Source organism: Callorhinus ursinus, unplaced genomic scaffold (assembly GCF_003265705.2).
Source record: "Callorhinus ursinus isolate GAN/ISIS: 27379988/994484 unplaced genomic scaffold, GSC_fseal_2.0 scaffold53, whole genome shotgun sequence".
Taxonomy (NCBI): domain Eukaryota; kingdom Metazoa; phylum Chordata; class Mammalia; order Carnivora; family Otariidae; genus Callorhinus; species Callorhinus ursinus.
The window spans coordinates 8,272,041-8,286,760 of NW_027397115.1; the positions used below are offsets into that span (position 1 = coordinate 8,272,041).

Here is a 14,720-nt window from a genome sequence, read left to right on the forward strand (position 1 = left end):
TCTGAAATTACCCTGATTGTCTTATTTCTTATTTTTTTTTTAAAGATTTTTATTTATTTATTTATTTGAGAGAGAGAGAGAGAGAGAGAATGAGAGACAGAGAGCACGACAGGGAAGAGGGTCAGAGGGAGAAGCAGACCCCCTGCTGAGCAGGGAGCCCGATGCGGGACTCGATCCCGGGACTCCAGGATCATGACCTGAGCCGAAGGCAGTCGCTTAACCAACTGAGCCACCCAGGCGCCCTGTCTTATTTCTTATTTATTGTCCCCTTCTCCCACTAGAGTGTTAGCTCCTAACGACCCAGGAGGGGCGGGGTCTGTCTGGTTCTCGGCTGTATCTCTGCTGCCCTGCACCAAGGACAGGGCCTGGCACGTGGTAGGTGCTCAGCAAATGCTTGCTTCATGAATCCGTGTGTGGCCAATCTCAAATGTCCCTCGATGTTGCTGCGAATAACATACAAATTCATTTAAAGGCATTCTGACCTTCCCGGGGCCTTTTTGGCTTGATTTATTTTCTTAGCCGATGATTAAAACACCGCCTTCCGATGTAAAGAGTTGGTGAGGTATCATTTATACTAGGCAAGCAAGGACTCATAAAGGCCTGGCATAGAGACAGGGGTCTCCTGAGGACAGGAGCCACCAGCAGAGGCGGGGCGTTCTTCTGGTGAAGAGCAGGAGTGTGGCGCATGGCCATCTAGGCAAGAGGTGATTTCTCTCTGTGCCTCAGTTTCTGCATCTGTAAAATGGGGAGCATAACAGGGCTTACCTTGCAGTGGGGACCTCAGTTCTATCGACCTTTGGGGCCAGATAATTCTGTGTTGTTGAAATTGAGCAGCATCCCTGGCCTCTACCCACCAGATGTCAGTAGCAGTCCCCCCGTTGTGACAACCCCAAATGTCCCCAGATATAGCCCCATGTCTCTCGGGGTTGGGGGGGCAAGCCTGCCCTTGGCCGCCTCCTAGGGCCACCAGGGGGGTTGAGAGGTGATGTGGGCACAGCATCTGGCACCGAACCTGGTGCTCAGCAGCTGCTCGGGAAATGGCGGCGGGGGGGGAGCCACTATCTGGTTAAGCGGGTGGCCAGGCTGGAATCCCGGCTCCACCACTCGTTAGCAGGTGGCCTTGGGTCAAGGGACCCTCTGAGCCCAGTTTCTTCATCTGAAAAATGGGGTAACAAGAGTGCTCACTGTCTTGGGGCTGTCAGGAACATTAGAGACCATGCCCAGCACACAGTAAGTGCTCAATAAATGGGAGCCCTAAAGAAGAGGGTGCAGCACACAGTAAGTGCTCAATAAATGGGAGCCCTAAAGAAGAGGGTGCAGCACACAGTAAGTTGCTCAATAAATGGGAGCCCTAAAGAAGAGGGTGCAGCACACAGTAAGTGCTCAATAAATGGAAGCCCTAAAGAAGAGGGTGCAGCACACAGTAAGTGCTCAATAAATGGGAGCCCTAAAGAAGAGGGTGCAGCACACAGTAAGTGCTCAATAAATGGGAGCCCTAAAGAAGAGGGTGAGCGATGAGGAAAATGAAAGATCCCAGAAAAGCGGGAGCAAGAGAAAGGGCACTTTGCAAGCTCTCCCTGGGGTCTCTGGAGTGTGTGCCCCTGCATTAATGGGGGACACAGGGGCACAGCTGCCCACACCTAGGAGGCCAGTGGTACAGCCCCTCAGCCCTGCTGGGCCATTTAATAATTAAGCTGGAAAAGGGGTGGTGGGGCTGGGAGGCCCACGGTGACCAGGGCCTGGCCTTGTTTGGCTTCGGTGACGTGATGGCCCTGGGATCACGGCCTTCTTGAGCCCATAAACAGGGGGTTGGGCCCTGAGACAGGCAAGGCCAGGCCAAGGTCTGTGCTGGTGGCCTCCTGCCCGAGTCATGGAGGGGGTGGGAAGGGAGGCGTCTGGTGGCGGCCGCAGGGAGGGGGTCGCTGTGGAACCAGGGCTCACAGGGCCACTCTCCCCTCCCTCCACCGTTTCTCTCTCCTTCCCTGCCCGACGCCCTCTCTTGTCCCCTCCAGTTTATTGTGCACTTACTATATGCAGGGCTCTGCCAAAGCACTCTGTATAGATTGACTCCCCCGCCATGATGAAGGGGTGCTCCAGCCCCGCCACAGGCCAGTGAGGCTCCCACGGCCCAGGTGAGCAAGCAGAGGCTCCCAGCCCGGGAGTCACCACATCCCGGCCCGGGGCCGGAGTCTAACCCAAGCTAACCGCACAGCCCCAGCTGTTCCCTCTTGCCTCTCCCTCTCTCTGGGTCTCTCTGGGTCTCTCTGTCTCTGCGTGTGTGTTTCCTTCTGTTTCTGTATTTCTCATCTTCACTTCTCTGTCTCAGTCTCTCTCTCTCTCTCTCTCTCTCACTGCGTTGCTCTCTCTCCTTCTCTCCCTGCCTAGCCTGTCTCTCTCTGAAAGCCCCGCCTCGCGGCCCTGTCTCCCTGCAGCCAGCCCTTGTCCCGACGCCAGCACATTATGTCCCTGGTCAGACCCTGACGTCAGGCAGGGCCTGGCGGGCGGCCACGGGCTGCTGCCGGGCAGGCGGAGGGAGTGCACGCCTTCCCGGTCCCCACTGTAGTGGCCGCCTGCCCAGCTCCCAGCACCAGGCTCCGGCTCTCCCGGCCTGGCCTCGGCTGGCCCGAGAGCGGATGGCCCTTGGCGGCCGCCTGGCCTGTGAGCCTGGGGCTGCCGGCCTCTCGTGTCTCCCCCTCTTCACCCAGACCCCATGGCCGCACGGGATGGCTCCTGGCCCTGCTCAGTCCCAACCAGCATTCTTCAACTGGGGGGAGGGGGGAGGCTCAGAGAGGTGCAAGGGGGGTGGTTCTGGGTGACAGATGAGGGGGTGGACCAGCTGGGGTTTTAGGGGCAGGGACTTGCCATGGGAGGGGGTGGTAAGGCCAGGCATGATGAAGGAACGCCCCACCTTAAGTACAAACAGTGCCCCTTGCCGAGTTGGTCTTAGGCCCCAGCAGAGCTTGAGTAAGTGGTTAAAAAAATGTAATATTTCTTGTTTGGTTTGTTTGGTTTTCCCCCTTGGATTTTCAAAGCAACGCAATTTCCTTGAAGGACATTTGGAAGGGCACCTGAGCATCCTGGTTTAAAAACGACCTTGGGGTTGGACAGACCTAGCTCAGACCCCCAGCTGGGGGAGCTCGGGCCAGTGGCTTTACCGTTGAACCTCAGTGTCCTCATCTGTCAAATGGGGTAAGAAACGTACGCGCACGCCTTGGACGGTTGTGGGGGGGTGAAGCAGAACCACGTTTCCAGAGCACACTCATCTTTTCTCTTGTCCCTTTTATTTCTTCTCGTGTTAAATCGAGGAATGCAGAAAAGTACCAAGAGAAAAAACAAAAACAAAAACAAAACAAGGTTGCCCAGAGAGAACTGCTCGAAGATTTTCATGGCAATTCAGCTCAGTTAACATTTTTACATTGAGATCCTACCATTGCCGGCTTTGTCATTTTTCATGAAACTGAAACCGGACTTGAAGTTTCATTTCAAATGATCTTGGCATATTTTATCATCATTTTGTGAGTAGACGCACATTCGAAAGGTTCAAAGCGGGTCTAGCGAGGAGCGAGGCTCTTCCCCACCCCAGCCTCTGGCCCCCCTTCCCAGAAGCACACACAGCTGGCGATTTCTTGTGTGTCCTTCCTTCCTCTCCTGGTGTTAAATCATCTTCAGACACACGATTTCTAACTCCTCTATTCATTTGGGCTTTGGTTGTGTTTTTTAATTCACTCCAGTATAACACATGACATTACCAAAAAAAATGAGAACATACCGACACTCAGAAGGAAGGCGAACGTAAGGAAAGCGAGTCACCTGAAATCTTCCGACCCCTTTAGTGTTCTGGAGCATGGGCTTTTTCCATTCCTTGATGTCAGGGCACATTCTTGTAGCTCCCGTGTGTTTTCTTCTTAGCGCTGACCCGAGTTTGTGATGATGCATTTGTGTACTGATCTGATTGTTATCTGCCTTCCCTGCTGGGGACAGGGATGGCCATGCCTGTGTCCCCCCGACAGCAGAATGCTGGCACACTGTAGGCCTGTAATGGATATTTTCCAAATGAGCGAAGGAGGGAGTGAATTTATGAAAGGGATTGTACGATATATTACACTAACCCATGACCTATATATATATATATATATATATATATATATATTTTTTTTTTTTTTTTTTTTTTTTGCTTAACATACCGGGTACATCTTTCCACATCTCCAGCTAGACAACAAATCTTCATTTTTCATGTCTACACAGAGGCACCACAATAAACATCTTTTTGATGCTGGCCAGAAGCTTCTGCCCCTAACTGGGAAATTCTTTTTCAAACGCAGATTTGTTAACAGATTCCATATGATCTACCCGTGCCCCAGCCCTTTGGCGTTTACTTTCAGCCTGACACTTTACTGGTTTTTGTGGGCCCATTGTTTTCTGGGACAAGTCAAGATTTACTGTCTGTCCCTGACATCATGTTTTTCCAGAGAAGCTTAAGAGTAAAGAACTCATCCCACCCCCACCCCACTGCTTCCGACAGTTAAGGGTTCTGTGGATTTGCTGAAGTTGGGAAACCCAGTGTAACCCTTGCCTCCCTGGCTGCCTTGTTGCAAATAACATACACCAAGCTCAGTCCTACCTCAGGGCCTTTGCACTGCCTGTTCCTCGTGCTTCCCATGGATATTTACTCAGCTAGCCTACTTCAGGTCTCTCATCAAATGTCACCATCTCAGAGAGCACTTCTGCAACCATTTTTTTCTAAATTAGCATCTCTCAGTCACTTACCCAGTTTTGCACTTCTTCATAAGACATATATCAGTACCTGGTATCATGTTATATCATATTATATTATGCTATATCAATATTTTGGGGTTTTCTCATTTACTGTTCATCTCCCCCACCGTAAGGGCAGAAAGTTAGTTTGTCTTCTTTCCTACAGTATCCCCAGTACCTAAAACAGGGCCAGGAGCATGGTCAGTACTCAGGAAATAGTGGCTGCATCGATAAATGTTCATTTCAGGATTCCAAGCTTCCTTGCAGGACTAAGAACTGACTGCCATCATTTATTCATTCATTCAAGATTTATGCATAGAGCACCTAGCACGCGCCCCGGCCCATCTGGATGCTGGGAGTACTAGAGTGGGTAAGGAGGACAGGTCCTCCACTTGAAGGATGCGGTCTGGGAGACACACCTACATCACATAATGACATCCAGGTTGACTTGCTGGTTGCAGGCGACGGGGTGAGAATGGGGCTCGTGCTCTGCCAGGCGTGGGTCCCCAGCTCTAAGGCAGCCCTTGCAGAGCTGGGGAAACTGCCAGGGTGACACCAGTGGGAATGACATCCTTGTCCTCTACTTCTGCCTGCTTGTCTTCAGGATAAGTGGAGGACAAATTAAAAAGTAAGGCAGGAAGCCTTTCTGCATTCCTCCCCAGCCCAGCGGGTCTTTGCTTGGGGAGCTAAGCTTCGCCCTACTTTCTGGCTGCTCCGCACCTTGCATATCCGCTTCAAGGAAACTCCTTCCCCAGTGGCCACTCTCCCGGAAGGAGATGCCAAAAACTCACTTTCCCAGCCTCCCTTGCAGCTTGGTGCAGGCATGGGGTCTGGGCTTCATCAGGGAGACATGCCTCCCAGAGACTTGTGATTAGCAGAGAAGGACAGGAGGGGGGCGCGGAGGAGAAGGCACTGGCTCTAGCGGCTGCAGGGGGAGGGGTCCTCAGCGACAAAGCAGGTTCCCTGGGGCAGCCTCTCTCCTAGCGATGTAGCCTCCCATCCTGACTCTGTGGCCCACTTGGGCGGATGGTTATTAACAGGCATTAAGAAGGTTCATGTTCTTTGACCCCCCCCCCCCAACCAAGTCCCTATTATGGAATTGTGTACTGAGGAAATAACCACAAATAGTGAAAATGCACAGAGATGTTCAGGACAGAATTATTTAGAGTAGTGGGGAGTCCGAAACTACCTAATTGCCCAGTCGCCAGGGAATGGTTGAGCTACTTAGGTGGTAATTCCTAAAAGAATGTTAGAGACAATTCCTCCAGCACAATGTTAGTGCAATACTGGATTAGGTTCATCTTTGAGCAGCTAAAAGCCCCAAATGCCAGGGGCATAAATGAAACAGAAGTTTGCTTCTCTCTTATCGAAAAGAAGTGTGGAGGTGGCTATCCAGGGCCGGTAGGGTGTTTTTATAAATTCATCCAGGACTCGGGTACCTTTTCTCTTATTGCTCCACCATGGCCCAAAATTGCCACTCCGATTCTGGCCATCACACCTGCATTCCAGCCAGCAAGGAGGATAGGAAGAAGAGCAGGCGCCCTCTCTCTGAGGACACTACTTGGAAGTTACTTATGTATCATTGGCCAGAACTTAGTCACATGGACACATCTGGGAAATGTAGTTTTTTTCTGGGTGGCCACGTGCCCAGCTAAAACTTGAGATTTCTATTATGAAAGAAGAGGGAGAGGTCAGAGAATGGAGGAGAAACTGGGGTCTCGGCCACAACAGGCAACAATTACAAATAGTGTCCAAGAGGATTTTGTAATAACATGAAAAAAAAAAAACCCTGATTTTGTAGTTTGGGGAATTTGTATATATATATATATATAGTGTGATTGCAACTGGGTGATAAAATTTCAAAGCAGAGAAAGCTTCTCAGAGGACAAGGCTGCTAGAAAGTGAGCCTTTTATGAGAAGTCCAATACAAAATTTTATTTTTTCTTTTTATTCTTATTTTCCAAGAATCCTGTGCAGATTACGGAATCTGCTTGGGCTATAATTCATGCCCTGCAAGTCTGTTCTGGAACGCGCCAAGGTAGCCACATGGGAAAAGCAGAAATGAGATTACATCTAGTCACGGACAACATGGTTGTGAATGGGGAGAAGTCCAAGGGACCCACAAAAATCGATTCGAAAAAGAGGGACCTGGGACTTACCACAGGTTCAAATCACAGCGTTGCTGAAATGTCAGCTCCATGACCTTGGGCAAACCACTAACCTGGCCATCTCTGCCTCTGTACAGCAGAAGGACGAAAAGCATCCATCTCCAGGTGTAATGGGCTCTAGGAGGAAGTGGCTTCTGCAGAGTGTGTGCACCTCCTGTACCCTGCACAGAGCAAGCTCCAGACCACGGGTTCTCTGCCAGGGGACAATGGCCATGTCCGAAGATATTCCTGGTTGTCACAACCGAGATGGAGGGAATGCTACTGATACCAGGGATGCTGCTAACATTCTACACGGCACAGGTCAGACTCCCACTACAGAGACTGATCCAGCCCCAAATGTCCATAATTCTGAGTGGAGAAAGCCTGCCCTACACACACACATCAGCTGCGACCATTATCAGGCCGGTTTCCTGGCTTTTGCTGTCAGAGCCGCACGCACGGTGGTGGCCAGCTGGGTCGCACACCTGCGTGTGGGAGGATCGGCCCAGGATGTGTTTCTGGGCAGGAGTCTCGACAGCGTCCCTGCTCTGCACCCACATGCTGAAGCCTCCTGAGTGCCCCCGTGGGGTCTTCTGCCGCGTGTCTCAAGCTCCCCACCAGGAAGCTGGGAATGTGTACCGAGGAGCCGGGAGAAGGAGCAGGGGGGCCACTGGCCCCCAGTCCAGGGACTAACAATGCGGCCGCTGCTGCACCAACAGGACCTGCAGGGCGTGTCCCCAGTGCTTACCATCCAGCGGGCACTCTGCTCCGCTCCTTCCGGCCTCCTGAAACCCCGCTCCACGTCAGAGAAGAGGAGGCAGGCTGCAGGACGGTGCAGGAGTCAGCCGGCCCCAAAGCCAGCACTCTTCCCAGAACTCCCTGCCCTGCTCAAGGGTTCGCCACCTGGCTGCATATCAGAATCACCTGGAGCGCTGAGGAACCCAGACTCCCGGGCATCCCCGCCTGCCCAGTGAAGCCAAGCTTGGTTCTGGAATCAAACAGATCTTGACTTGAATCTTGGCTCCTCCACCTCCTGGCTGTGTGACCTGGGGTCAGTGACTAGCTCTCTGAGCCTCGGGTTTGTCCTCTAAATAAATAAAAAAAAAAGATTAGTGGACACCTGGGTGGCTCAGTCAGGTAAGCATCCACCTTCAGCTCAGGTCATGATCTCGGGGTCCAGGCACTCCCTGCTCAGTGGGGAGTCTCTTTCTCCCTCTCTCTCTGCTGCTCTCCAACCCCAGCCCCTGCTCATGCTCTCTCTCTCTCAAATAAATAAATAAAATCTTTTTTAAAAAAAGATTAGTATTAGTTACTAGCTCAGAGGGTGGCCGTGAGGTTCAGTGAAATGTCCTACCTCATAGCCTGCACATGGGGCCTGGTATACAGTAAGTACTCATTAAGTGTTGGGTTTTATTTTTATTTTTGGAGCAGGGCTTAGGCACCTGTGTGTGTGTGTGTGTGTGTGTGTGTGTGTGCGTGCTATCTAAGCTCTTTAATTGATTCTGATGTGCCCAACTAGTTATCTATCCATCCATCCATCCATCCATCCATCCACCCATCCATCCATCCATCATCCATCCATCCACTGAATCATCCATCTATCCATCCATCCATCCATCATCCACCCATCCACCCATCCATGCACTGATCATCCACCTATCCATCCATCATTCATCCATCCCATCACCTATCCATCCATTTGTCATCCACCCATTCATCCATCCATCCATCATCCATCCATCCATCCATCATCCATCCATCCACTGAATCATCCATCTATCCATCCATCCATCATCCACCCATCCACCCATCCATGCACTGAATCATCCACCTACCCATCCACCATCCATCCATCCATCCCAACATCTATCCATCCATTCATCATCCATCCATCCATCCATCCATCCATCCATCCATTCAATCATCTCTCCATTTATTTATTCAACCATTTATTTAACACGAACTATGTGCCTGGCTGGGCTTTAGGCCCTGAGGACATAAAGTGATCAAGATAAAGGCCCGGCCCTCATGATGTTGACAGTATCAGTGTTGGGAGAATAGACTAGAAAATAAGTGAATAAATAAGTTAGTAAAGTCATGTGGTATAAACTGCTGGATACATAAACAGGTAGGATAGGGGAATAGCATGGGGTGAGCTTCTCTTCCAGGTGGGGTGAGAAGCAGATATCCTCTGTTTGCCCTTCCAAACCCCCCTTCACCCCACTCTGTGTCTCAGAGCAAATCTGGGTAGACAGCACCAACCTTAGGAGCCCATGCCTCCCCAAAGTAGATGCCAGAAAACTCACTTTCTTAGTCTCTCCTGCAGCCTGGGTACAGTCGTGACAGCCATGTCTGAGAAACAGCAGGGAGCCCGAGATGTAGACGTGGGGACTGAGGTTCCCAGAGGGCAAGGGGTTCCTATGAAGCCAGGCAGCTGGGAAGGGGACGAGGGTGGCTTTGAACCCAGGAGTACTGGATCCGTCAGTGTGAGCCCCTCACGGTTCACGGCCCCCACTGTGGGTGGTTGCAACGAGCTGACAGGGAGAGAAGGAAAAGTTGAGAAGGTCAGCCGGCGTCACACCCTGAGGCCCAACTTAGCGTTTACCAGCCACCTGCTGTAATCCAGACGTGGCTCTGCCCTTCATAAGCATGGGCTCTCAACAACCCTACAAGGCAGGATGAGCAAATCAGGATTCAGAAAAGTCAAGCGAATTGCTTGAAGTCACATGGAAAAGGAGTCAGTATACCCCACTTCCAACAAGAAGACCAACCGTAGGGGAGCTTGGGTGGCTCCGTCGTTAAGCGTCTGCCTTCGGCTCAGGTCATGGTCCCAGGGTCCCAGGGTCGAGCCCCGCATCGGGCTCCCTGCTCAGCGGGAAGCCTGCTTCTCCCTCTCCCACTCCCCCTGCTTGTGTTCCCGCTCTCGCTGTGTCTCTGTCATATAAATAAATGAAATCTTAAAAAAAAAAAAAAGACCAACTGAAGATGTGTAGGCATATATCTGACTCTCTGAGCACACCCTGAGCAACCTGGGGTCAGGGTCCACATCTGAAACTTTTTTCCATTTCCAGACCAAACCCAGGGCACTCCATATGCCAGGCCCGCAATAAAAACATAATCACTGCAAGAAGGCATGACCAATTTACAGGGTTTTGCTTGAAAAATTTTAGAAGCTCAGAGGCTCTTCCTTCTTACATTTTTTTCTCCTAAATATCTTTCACTTGAAAACTCTCTGAGTCATTCTTTGGATTCATTTTAGTTCTTCTAAAATGGTGGCCTTGTGTGTGTGTGTGTGTGTGTGTGTGTATGTGTGGGCGGGCAGGGTGTAAAAAGCAGTATTTCCCACATTCTCAGCCCGGACTATAATATGTATCTACCCAGCCTTCTATTTCTCCATTTATCTGCCTGCCATCAATCTACCTACACACTTCCAAGCACCCATTCTATTCACTCACTCTGTGGAACCTTCCATTCATTCTTCCATTGATTGATAAATTCAGTCATCATCCATCTATCTGTCCATCCCTTCATCCACCAATCCATCCGTCCACCCATCCGTCCATCCGTCCATCCATCCATCCATCCGTCCATCCATCCATCCATCCATCCATCCATCCATCCGTCCATCCATCCATCCATCCGTCCATCCATCCATCCATTCTTTCATCCCCCATCTATCCATCCATCTCTCCCTCCCTCCATCCACAAACACCTACCAAGCATCTCCTTTGCGCCAAGCCCTGTGCTGGACTCAGAGGCCCTAGAAACAAATAAGACTTGGTCCTCGACCTCACAGAGCTCCCAGTACAGCGGGAGAGACAGCTATGAGGGCTGGCAGGAAGGGCTGGTTCATTCATTCATTCTGCCTATGTTCCATGCTGCCTCCTATGGGTCAAGCAGTGTTAGACCCCGGGGAACAAAAATAAAGGAGACGAGGTCCTTGGGCTCCCATCCTAGCGAGAGCGACAGTAAATACGAACCCAGGCAGGAAGTGCGTGTTCAATAATAATTTTGTTCATCCGCACGTGTTTGCTGATGCCCCCCACATGCCGGACCTGGGCTCTGGGGACACCAAGATGTGAAAGATTCACTCTTATCCACTAGGAGCACAGTCCAGAGACTGAGCAGAGAGTTTGTGCAGAATGTGGTCAGAATCAGCTGCCGTCAGGGTGTGAGCAGGGGTGCACCGAAGCAGGGAAGGCGGTCTGGGGAGCTTCCCAGGGGAGGTCGGGCCTGGTCTGAGCCTCAGGGACCCGCTGGGCTCTGCTGGTTAGCTCTGCTCCCTGGGCTCCCCGCAGCCTTCTTTCCCCACTTCCGCAGAAGGTGAAGGTCAGACTCAGGGGCCCCCAGCCACCCCCTCCTTCCCACTCAAGCAGCTCTTTTGAGGCTAGGACTCAAACCCTGTCTCAGGGCAAGGCCCTGGAGAGCTAGCTGGCCAGAACTTGGAGACTATCCCACAGTGACCAAGGTCCATCAGTGACATTGAGATTGTTTGTGCAAATATGCTCCATTTTCCTATGCAGTCTTGTTTACAGAAAAAAACCCAATTCTGCTAACATGACTTCTGGTGGCGTGTGAAGGGGGTGGCTGAGAGTGTCTACCATGCACGGCGCCCTAGGGAACAGAGCCATTGGTGCCAGGGGGAGGCGAGGGGCAGAGGTCAGGCTGGCGGTGGCAACAGGGGCCAGGTCATGCAGGACCTCACAGGCCTTAGGAAGAGCTCAGGGTTTGCTGTGAATGGTAATGGAGGGGAGTTGAGCTGGACTCCACTGGGTTAAAACATAAAATTCAAAACCTCCAGATGACTCGTGATTAGTCCATCGGCTCATTCATTCATTCAACCAATATTTGAGTACCTACTCGGTTCCAAGCACAGTTCCAGGCACTGGGGGATCAAGGGTGAACATAACAGCCACAGACCTTGCCTTCTTGGTATCAGTGGGGACACAGACCCTAAATCAAATAATCACACAGTGAAATACAATGACAACTGCTATCAGGGAAGGCTTCTCCCAGGGGACACAGAAGCAGCTGGTGTAATCATTCAGCCAATGTGTCAGGCACTGTGCTGGGTGAGCAAGGCAGGGATGCAGGTGAGCAAGGCAGACCTAGTCCCTACCCTCAGGAGCTGATGTTCTAGTGGGGGAGACACACCCTGAAACAAACAACAGCGCAGTGAGGTAAATGCAGTTGGGGTCCTGTAGAGGGGCTGTGGAAGCAGGGAGGGCTTCCTGGAGGAAGGGGCATGAACAGGAGTTAGCGAGGTAAGGGACTGTGTATGGAGGAGGTGAGGGAGGGGCAGGTGGGGTGTCTCTCCTGTGACCCGCTGGACTCAGGGGGCCGGGGGGGGCAGGAGAAGATGCCATAGCTTTGGGGGAAGGTCAAGACTCTGTGGAATGAGGGGGCCAAGGCCATGGACCCAGGGAGGCTGAGGGTATCTCTGGGGCGCCCTCTGTCTCTCCATCTCTGTCTCTTCTGTTTCTCTCATTATCTCCGTCTCTGGCTTTCACTGTCAGATGCCAACAGGTCCTCGGATCCTCTCGGTGTCTCTTGGTCCCTGTTTCTCTTTCTCCTTTTTCCTACGCTCTGGTCATCTTCACGAGATGTCAGTAAGAGACAAGGATACTGGGAAAAACCCGGGGCGGGTGGGCAGGAAGCGAGGTCAGGGGCACAAGGACAGCTGAGCACAGGGACAGGCGGTGACTGAATGTTCTGTTTTGGAAAGACAGCTCTGGTCGGGGGCGAAGGTGGAAATCCGATAACCTGGCCTAACCCTGCTCCAGCCAGCCCTCTGGCCAGCGGCCCGTGACCCGTGGATGCTGCACAGAATTTTCCCAGAGGGAGGGGACAAAGGGGGAAAATGGCCCACGGGCAGCTTTCCCTCTGCAAGTGGGACCAACAGGAAGGGATGGAAATAAGGGAAGAGCAAATGCCCCAGTGAGATCTCGCTGTGGCCTGCTTGTCTCTACATGCTTTTCAAAGGTTTAACAACTTCAGAAGTGCCTATGTGTGCGCCAGGCACCAGGTCCTCGCTAACCCTCCCGAGCAGAGCATTTGGGTTTGAGACCGTGGACTCTGGAGCCAGACCACCTGAGTCTGAATGCTGGTTTTGCAAATGTCTAGTTCTGTGACCCGGCCTCTTCTCTTCACGTGTGAAACGGGAAAGAAAACAGCACCTGTCTCATACGTGGGAGGTCAAGTTTAATACTAGCTAATACACGTAACAACGTAAGTGCTCAACAAAATTCAAATATTTTTATGTCAGCTTTGTGATTGAAGAGCTAACGCTAAGGAGGCAGAGGGAGTCACGTTCAAATCCCTGCTCCACCGCTTCCTAGCTCTGTGACCTTGGTTAGGGCTCATAACCTCTCTGGCTGTCTCTCTTCCTACCTGGTAAGTGAGGATGGTTGTAGGCCTCGCCTCAGTGGTGGTTGAGAGGTTCTATGTGCGTGTCAAAGTAGATAGAAAGCACTCACTTCCCAGGTGAAGATAAGTCTCGAAGAAGTTCATTCTTTTCCTCCATATGTCCAGTAGGCTCCTGGGCCTCAGAGCGCTCATGATGTACTGGGTCCTCGGCTCTTCCCGTTTGGGAAGACAGCAGTGGGCAGCTGGAGAGGGAGCGAGCCCCCTGGGGGCCCAAATGAGACCTGACAACAGCCTTCCCGTGCAGGCATTATCAACCCATTTCACAGAGGTGGAAACTGAGGTCTGGAGAGGTAAGTAGGCCGCCAAGGCCAAAGGTTCGTGAGCACCGGCTCCTCGGAGCTGCTCTTGACCTGAACTTCCGTGACAACTCCACCCACCACTTCCTCTTGTCCTCAGAGGCGGCTGGGACCTCGACCTCGCTCACACTCTCGGCTTTGTCCTCCTGCCTTGGCATCCCCAGATGGCCCAGAGTGTGCCTCAGAAATGTTGTTGTACCAGACAGAATCTGCAAGCCCAACGGGCTATGCTGTTCCTGAATTAACCCTCCCATCCCTGGCCTGCTTCCTTATCCTATGCCAGCCAGCTGGAGGAAAACAAGAGGGCCATGAAGCCCCAGAGCACCTCCCTCACTACCAGGTGAAGCAGGTGCCAGGTGCAGGAAGGGACAGAATGGGGTCTTGGGGTCTGGAACCCCAGAGTCCCAGGTTCTCATGCCTGGCTCTGTGAGTCTGGCCATGGCACTTCCTCTCTCTGAGCCTCACTTTCTTTGTCGGCAGAATGGGCACAACCATCATAATCTCCACCCCTTTCGGTTGATGTGCAGAATAGAGAGAGCACGGGCAGGGGGCAGGTGCTCAGAAAATGACAATTGTCCTTGCTATGTGGGAGGGGTGGCTGAAAGCCTCTCCCCCAACCCCAATCCCTCAAGCCCAGTTTGGCTTCTTATGGTCAGTGGTGAGCTCCTCGTGAGGAAGCAGAGTGGGTAAGAGCATGAGCCCCAGTCTTGACTGCCTGGAGTCAAATCCTGCCTCTGCCACCTGCGAGCTGTGTGACCCCCGCTAAGTGACTTAACTTCTGTGGGCCTTAGTTTCCCCATTCCTGAAGAGAGGTAATAATAGTCCCCGTCTCTCTGACTTGTTGTGACGATCAAACGGGTTCACAGATGTAAAGGCTGGGATCCTGCCAACACACAGTGAGAGCTAGGGAAGAGTTTGCTGCTCTTCAGACCCCGAAGGCAGAAGGGACCTGGTCTTCCGCACAATTTATAAAGGCCTCAGGGCCAGGGAAGGGGTGGAGGAGCCGGGGGAAGAATGCCATCTGACCCAGGAGGGATTCTGCAAAGCAAGATCCGTCATATTGGCAAAGGGCTTTGTGCGGGTCCCTCGGGGGCCC

The 14,720-nt window shown here is 52.1% G+C and overlaps 1 long non-coding RNA gene across 2 annotated transcripts; it reads right to left on the reverse strand.

Moving 5' to 3' along the window:
- Positions 1-256: 256 nt before the first annotated feature.
- LOC141371013 (uncharacterized) lies at positions 257-13,479 on the reverse strand. Of its 2 annotated transcripts, XR_012375615.1 has the most exons (4): positions 13,293-13,479; positions 3,811-4,033; positions 3,203-3,286; positions 257-735 (listed from the first exon to the last, which is right to left on the reverse strand). It is a non-coding gene; the product is annotated as an uncharacterized lncRNA (long non-coding RNA). The 2 variants fall into 2 exon arrangements; XR_012375614.1 differs by having other exon boundaries at positions 3,203-4,033.
- Positions 13,480-14,720: the final 1,241 nt, after the last annotated feature.